Raw genomic sequence first — 7,293 nt, 5'->3', positions numbered from 1 at the left:
AGCAGCGTGAGGCTCAACATGGAAGTCGGACCATGTGATGCCTCTGCTCTAACTCTGCAGAGCGACCTTCCTCATTTCATTCAGCCTTTATTATGGCCTGCAAAGCCCTACACAGCTTCCCCACCCCTTACTCCTCTGACCTCATCCCCTCCTAACCTTCCCCTCCCACCCTGCCTAGTTCTACAGGTCTCTGTGCTACATGCCCCCGGTTGCTCTAGCTGATCCTTCCCTCTGGAAAGCTCTTCCTCACGGATCCATTTGGCCAACTATTACCTCCGGCAGGTCCTCCCGAATCCCACTTTCTCACTGAGGCCTGCCTGGCCCCCTTTCCCCTCCCCCTCCCCACACCTGGCTTTTTCTTTTCTCTGCAGGGCACATCATTTTACACACAAAACATACTTTACGGGAGTTCCCCGCATGGCTCAGCGGAAACAAACATGACTAGTTAGTATCCATGAGGATGTGGGTTCAATCCCTGGCCTTGCTCGGTGGGTCAAGGATCCAGCATTGCCCTGAGCTGTGGTGTAGGTCACAGATGAGGCTCAGATCCCAAGTTGCTGTGGCTGTGGTGTAACCTGGCAGCTGCAGCCCCAATTTGACCCCTAGCCTGGGAACTTCCATATGCTGCAAGTATGGCCCTAAAAAGCAAAAAACAAACAAAAACTTTACAATTTATTACTGATTATTTTCCATCTCCTTCCACTAGAATTTAAGCTCCATGAAGACAGAGATCTTTGTTTTTGTTCACTCAGGTATCCTAAGAATCTTCAACAGTGCCAGGCACATAGTGGGCACTCAAGAAATTTATTAAGTGACTTAAGCAGGACACATTTTTTTAGACAGTCGCATATCTATTCAGTATATTGAAATTTAATATGCTGAAAGTATATAAAGTAATATAATACACATGTCAAATCTGTAAATTCAGTAGTGACAAATTCTTTTCATGACTTTTTTTTTTTGGCCATACCTCAGATGCAGAAGTTCCCAGGCCAGGGATCGAACCTGTGCCATAGCAGTGACAATGCCGGATCCTTAACCTGCCGAGCCACCAGGGAACTCCCTCTTTTATGACTTTGAAAGAAAATATGTGGTAAATAATAACGCTTCAGAAATAACCTGAAGGTGGTTTACAAAGTGAGAAAACTCTTCCCTCTATATACAGACAGGCAAATTCAGACCCTGTGCCATTCTACAGGGCCTTCCCAGTGTAAAGGTTGCATGCTGGAACTTTCAGACCTGGCTGAGCATACAAATCATCTAGGATGCTTGTTGCAAAAAAAAGATTCCTATATTTTACTCTAAGCACTTTAGGGTTGGGGCCTGGAATCTGTATTTTAAATAAATGTCTCAGGTGATCCTCCTATAACTAGTCTAGTACTGGACAAAAATTAGGACTTAGGGACTGCTGCTGGGTCAGAAAACAAACAAGGAGGAGTTCCTGTTGTGGCGCACGGTTAACGAATCCGACTACGAACCATGAGGTTGCGGGTTCAATCCCTGGCCTTGCTCAGTAGATTAAGGATCCGGTGTTGCCGTGAGCTGTGGTGTAGGTCAAAGACGTGGCTTGGATCCCATGTTGCTGTGGCTGTGGTGTAGGCCGGCGGCTAGAGCTCCGATTAGACCCCCTAGCCTTCGAACCTCCATATGCCGCAGGAGTGGCCCTAGAAAAGGCAAAAAGACAAAAAGACAAAAAAAAAAAGAAAAAAAAAACAACCGAGGACTCTTTGGCTCAGATGTTCTGACTTCATGACTGAAACACAATTGTCTACCTTGTAGAGTAGGGTTTTTCTAATGGATTAGAATCAGCATTAGGAAAAAAAAAGTTTTTAACAGAACAGATTATAAAATAAGAATGCACTGCCTGTACTAAAGGTATTGTTTTATGAAATACTTTTCAGAGGTGAGTACATATGTATATAATAACAGTGATATAATTTTGTGTGGGGGGGCTGTGGTCAAAAAATGCTGAAAGCTATCGTTGAGAGAGAACAATGAACCTCAGCTTTCCCTGTGGTAAGAATACGAATTTCTGAGCCCTGCAAAGTAAAAATCCGCATTTTTAACAAGTGACTGACACAGGTGGCCCTGAGCTTTGTGAACTCAAATGCGCCCCCAGGACCCAACTCTAGCAGTGCTCTTCAATGCTGAGGCAGGGGGAAGGAGGGGGCTGGAAGGCCCTTGGGAGGAGCAAATACCAACCTTCCATTTTTTGGTGGCGCTAAGGGATGACTGGGAAAAGTACAGTTAGTATCACTGTCCTGTCATATTGGGGAGGGACACTAATTTGTTATTTACAGCATTAAAAAGGTCACTGGATTTTTTTTTTCCACCTAAAAAGTGGAGGAAAGGAGTTCCCATCATGGCACAGTGGTTAACAAATCCGACTAGGAACCATGAGGTTGCGGGTTCGGTCTCTGCCCTTGCTCAGTGTGGTGTATGTTGCAGACTCGGCTCGGATCCCGAGGTGCTGTGGCTCTGGCGATTCAACCCCTAGCCTGGGAACCTCCATATGCCGTGGGAGCGGCCCAAGAAATAGCAAAAAAGACAAGAAAAAGAAAAAAAAAAAGTGGAAGAAGGAGGAATGTGCACTTTTTGTCCACTTAGCAGTAGGGACTGTATCTGGTTCAATGCCATGCTTCAGGGAGGGAAGCATTCAAGTTCATGCTGAATGAATCACAAGAGAGAGAAACGCTCAACTGAGAGAACAGGAAGCTGTACGTGGGCCTCTCCAAGTTGCTGTCATCCTCAAGGCCCAGTTCTTCGTATTTTAGGGACTCCTTGTAAGAAAAGCCCAGAAAATGATCCCCTAAATCTGAGCTTATTCAGTACCTTGACAGTGAATAACCCCCATCATCTTTCCTTTACCAGGAAAAAGAAGCCCTCAAGTCACAGAATAAAACCTCTTACATTTAAGCCTACCACTGACCACAAAGAATATATATTCAATAAATATGTAATCTTTACATACTGACAACAGCTCCTATGTGATTTACATATACTACTTTTCATTCTTATTTTATTTTTTGCTTTTTCTAGGACCGCACCTGCAGCACATGGAGGTTCCCAGGCTAGGGGCTGAATCAGAGCTGCAGCCACAGGCCTACACCAGAGCCACAGAAACTCGGGATCCAAGCCGTGTCTGTGACCTACACCACAGTTCATGGCTCAACGCCAGATCCTTAACCCACTGAGCAAGGCCAGGGATTGAACCCGAAACCTCATGGTTCCTAGTCGGATTCGTTAACCATTGGGCCATGATGGGAACTCCTACTACTTTTAATTCTTGAAAATAACCCTGTAAGGTAGGCCTTGATGTATTTCACACAAGGCCTTAGGCCCAGAGAGGCTGGCTGACTTGCCTAAGTTCCCCCCCCAGGTAGTAAAGGGCAGTGCTGCTGGCTGTGCCCAATCTGAGCAACCGGCTGGTCTTGGAGGTCAGACCCTGGGAGACACAGCCTGTACAGTGAGACACAGCCTCGTGCCTGAGGTTACAGAATGTCAGTGACAAAATGCACACATCTCCCATTCTGAAGAATCTCCTTCCTTTAATTGTAATTCAGTAGTTATTTGGGCGTTTGTCCCTACAGACCCAGTCATTGAAAAGTAAAGACCAACTCCAGTTCTATGATTGCCCACCTTCTTGGGGACTTGGGAAATATACGCTAGCATTTTGTGGGTTCAGTCAACCTAATTTCAAGGAAAATTTGATAAAAGTATATTTCAAGGGGCAGATGTGTGGTTTAATCTTATTAAAACAATCACCATAAAACTACAAAAAAAAAAAAAAAAAAAAAAAAAAACAGCCGGTCTCAAGGTTCTGGAGTATGATGGCCTTGTTTGAAGACTGGTTCTACCACTACTTGTGACTTTGGGCAATTAATACCCTTGCAAATGCCTCTTTCTGTGTGCTCATCATTGTAACACTTCATAGAGTTATGAAAACTAAATGAGACAATATGCGTGTTAGGAAAAAATCCCAACCAATATCTGGTAAAGCCTTCCCCTCCCCTATAGTGTGCCCAGACCATTACCCAGAGAGTAACAACTATCACATAGTTTTCTCCTAAAATTAGAGTTGGAAAAGGAGTGAAGTGGTTGATGGGGCTTTTCATAGAAAACAATTATCTGCTATGGACCTGCAAGGAATTTGAGATGCTTAAATTCCAAGTTATGTGCTCTGATCCACTGTGATATACTATGTAATTAATGATTAATAAGAACCAATCTTTTTTTTTTTTTCTTTTTAGGGCCACACCCGTGGCATATGGAGGTTCCCAAGCTAGGGGTCGAATCAGAGCTGTAGCCGCCTGCCTACGCCAGGGCCACAGCAACGCGGGATCCAAGCCACGTCTGCGAGCTACACCACAGCTCACGGCAATGCCGGATCCTTAACCCACTGAGCAAGGTCAGGGACTGAACCCGCAACCTCGTGGTTCCTAGTTGGATTCATTAACCACTGCACCATGACAGGAACTCCCAGAACCAATCTTTAATAACAAAAAATAGAAATATGCACAGGAAGACACTTCCAGAGGCAGTCACCACAGCATGAAAAGGGTTAAAAGTAGCTATCAAAGCAATGCATGCACACCGCAGGGTAACTCAGGGAGTCAAGAACATCATTTCTGCTTAAGCTGTCAAATGCCTTTGACTTTCAAGTCACTTTCAGAATCCAGGTAACTACTGACACATCTATCACATAACAAATCATCAAATATAATTATACATAATTATAAAATATTCTAAAGCCATACTATACAAGGTTCTTAAATTTCTACAATCAAATCGTTTTTGTTCAGATTTGTGAAAACGCAAACCATCTGCGTTTGTTTTCTAAGCTTTCTGGCACTTGCACCTTGAACAGTCAGTTCAGTTCTCTTGGTGCCCCCACTCCGTGCCTTAGGCTGGATTCCCCTCTGACAACCACAACCATGGTTTCCATAACAAGCTGCTCTGAAAGCGGTTCTGTACCCCCAGGCACCAGTTAGATCCCCAGTGGCAGGCAGCTTAAACCATTTGTGGGTGGTTTCTGGGCCCTGACCTCACCACTCCTCTAGAAGGCCTGGGCCTTAACCCTTTAAGACTCAGGTCTCTCTGGCAGCCTACTCATTATGGTCTTTACCCATCAGTTGGCTCAGCATATATGTGGAGTTTAACAGGTCAGGACCAGCTGGTGGTTAAGCTGCAGGAAAAGGCAAAAGCACAAAATCCAATAGCTCTGCTATGGATGGAGGGCCAGAGGGAGCAATTTACCCTGCTACACAGGACCTTACACGTACTCACAGGACAGAGGGCCAAAAAAACAGGACAAAAGAGCGTCTCCTGAGGCAGTTCTATGGAAATGACATTCATGACATCGGGTGCTGGCTGCATAGATGTGTTTATCCTACACATCCAAAGGATGGCATATTATTGAAGCCACTATAATGACTTATGTTGAGGTGAAAAAAAGCACAAATTAATGTTATTGCTATAGTTTCTATCAAAAAAAAAAAAAAAAAAAAAAAAGCCAGAAGTTACCATTGGCCATGTTTATCAACTAGCTTTTCCAATGGAGAATCTACTGTCTCAGAGCTTCTCATGTATAATTTTTTTTTTTTTTTTTTTTTGACTGTGCCCACATGTAAAATTTCCAGGCCAGGGGTCAAACCTGAGCCACAGCAGCAAACCAAGTCACTGCATTGACAACACCAGATCCTTAACCCACTGTGCCACATAACTCCTCAATGTTTTTTTTTTGTCTTCCTGCGGCCGCACCCACCATGGCATATGGCCAGGCTAGCGGTACAATTGGAGCTGCAGCTGCTGGCCTGTGCCACAGCCACAGCAACAAAAGATCTGAGCTGAGTCTGTGAACTACAGCAACCAGGGATCGAACTCGTCCTCATGGATACTAGTTGGGTTTGTCACCTGCTAAACCATAACAGTTAATTTAAGTATGATTTCTGATTGAGGTTATTTGGCTGTTTCCTGACAGCTCAAAAGAGTAATACATGCAAGCACACAATATTCTGAGACTACTCTTTCCTGGAATTTGATCTCTCCCATGTGGCCATCTGGTGCAGATGAAAAATGCCAGCACCCTGGAACAAAACGGAAGTGGTCTCCCCTTTTCTGCCTAATTCCCCTTCCTAAAATCTGTATTGTCACAGCCCTGGAGCCTGTTATCTGGCTCCTCACCGCCTGATATCATCTACTACTCTTCCCTGACCCTTGCTCTGTGGTTGGGTTCTCCCTGTTGTTTCTCAACAAAGGTTGACTGTGACCTCCTAACATCCGCACCCCTGGCTGGCCCCACTGTCTGCTGAAGCTCTCCTAACCACCCTGTACCTATCCCGTAGCACCTCACACATTTGTGCGATGACAAATTTGTGTGGCTGAATGTTGTTTTTTTCTTTTCTTTTGTCCTTTTAGGGCCACACCCTCGGCATATGAAGGTTCCCAGGCTAGGGCTCTAACCGGAGCTGCTGCTGCCAGCCTAACCACAGCTACAGCAACACCAGAACCTAGCCATGTCTGCGACCTACACCACAGCTCATGGCTGAACGGCAGATCCTTAACCCACTGAGCAAGGCCAGGAATCAAACCGCAACCTGATGGTTCCTAGTCGGATTCGTTTCTGCTGTGCCAAGACGGCAACTCCTGTGGCGGAATGTTTGACATCCTTGAGCTTCAGGTACTGATACCAACAGCAGCCCTCATTAGCAATGCCCCAGGACGGGGACAGGCAGCATCACCCCAGCCAGATAACTCTGCCCTAAAGTAGCTGCAGGACTACAACACTCTTCAGCCAAGGCGCATTTTGTGTTTGGGGGCCCGGAACTCGGATATAGACAGATGCCCACCAGAGACACTACCTTGTTCTGAAGGCAACCATAGGCAGCGTGAAGGCAGAGTCACCCAACAGCAACCCAAATTTTAATGGGTAGCAGCTGAGGCAGTGAGAAAAAACACACAGCAGGAACTTCATAAAACTAAATTTATTAAAGAAATCTCCTTGAATGTTATGCCTTTCCTGTTTGGCATTAGGATGTGGTCAGTGCTTCTGCTCTTTGGTGTGCATACATCATCACCTACAGGCCTTATTAAAAGGAATTCAGGTCTGAGGTGGGTCCTAAAAGATTTAACAGCTCTGCAGGTGGACCACTTATGACACTCGTTGGGAAGCCAAGCTTCTAACCAGACAAGGGATAAGCGGTCCTGGCACGACTGCTCTAACCTGGTTAGGGAAGTGTCCTCACCTGTTCCAGTTGCCAAATGTGTCATCACTCACCTAAAATATCACTGCCA

Source organism: Sus scrofa, chromosome 6, assembly GCF_000003025.6.
Source record: "Sus scrofa isolate TJ Tabasco breed Duroc chromosome 6, Sscrofa11.1, whole genome shotgun sequence".
NCBI classification, from domain to species: Eukaryota; Metazoa; Chordata; class Mammalia; order Artiodactyla; family Suidae; genus Sus; species Sus scrofa.
This window is presented reverse-complemented; position numbering follows the sequence as displayed.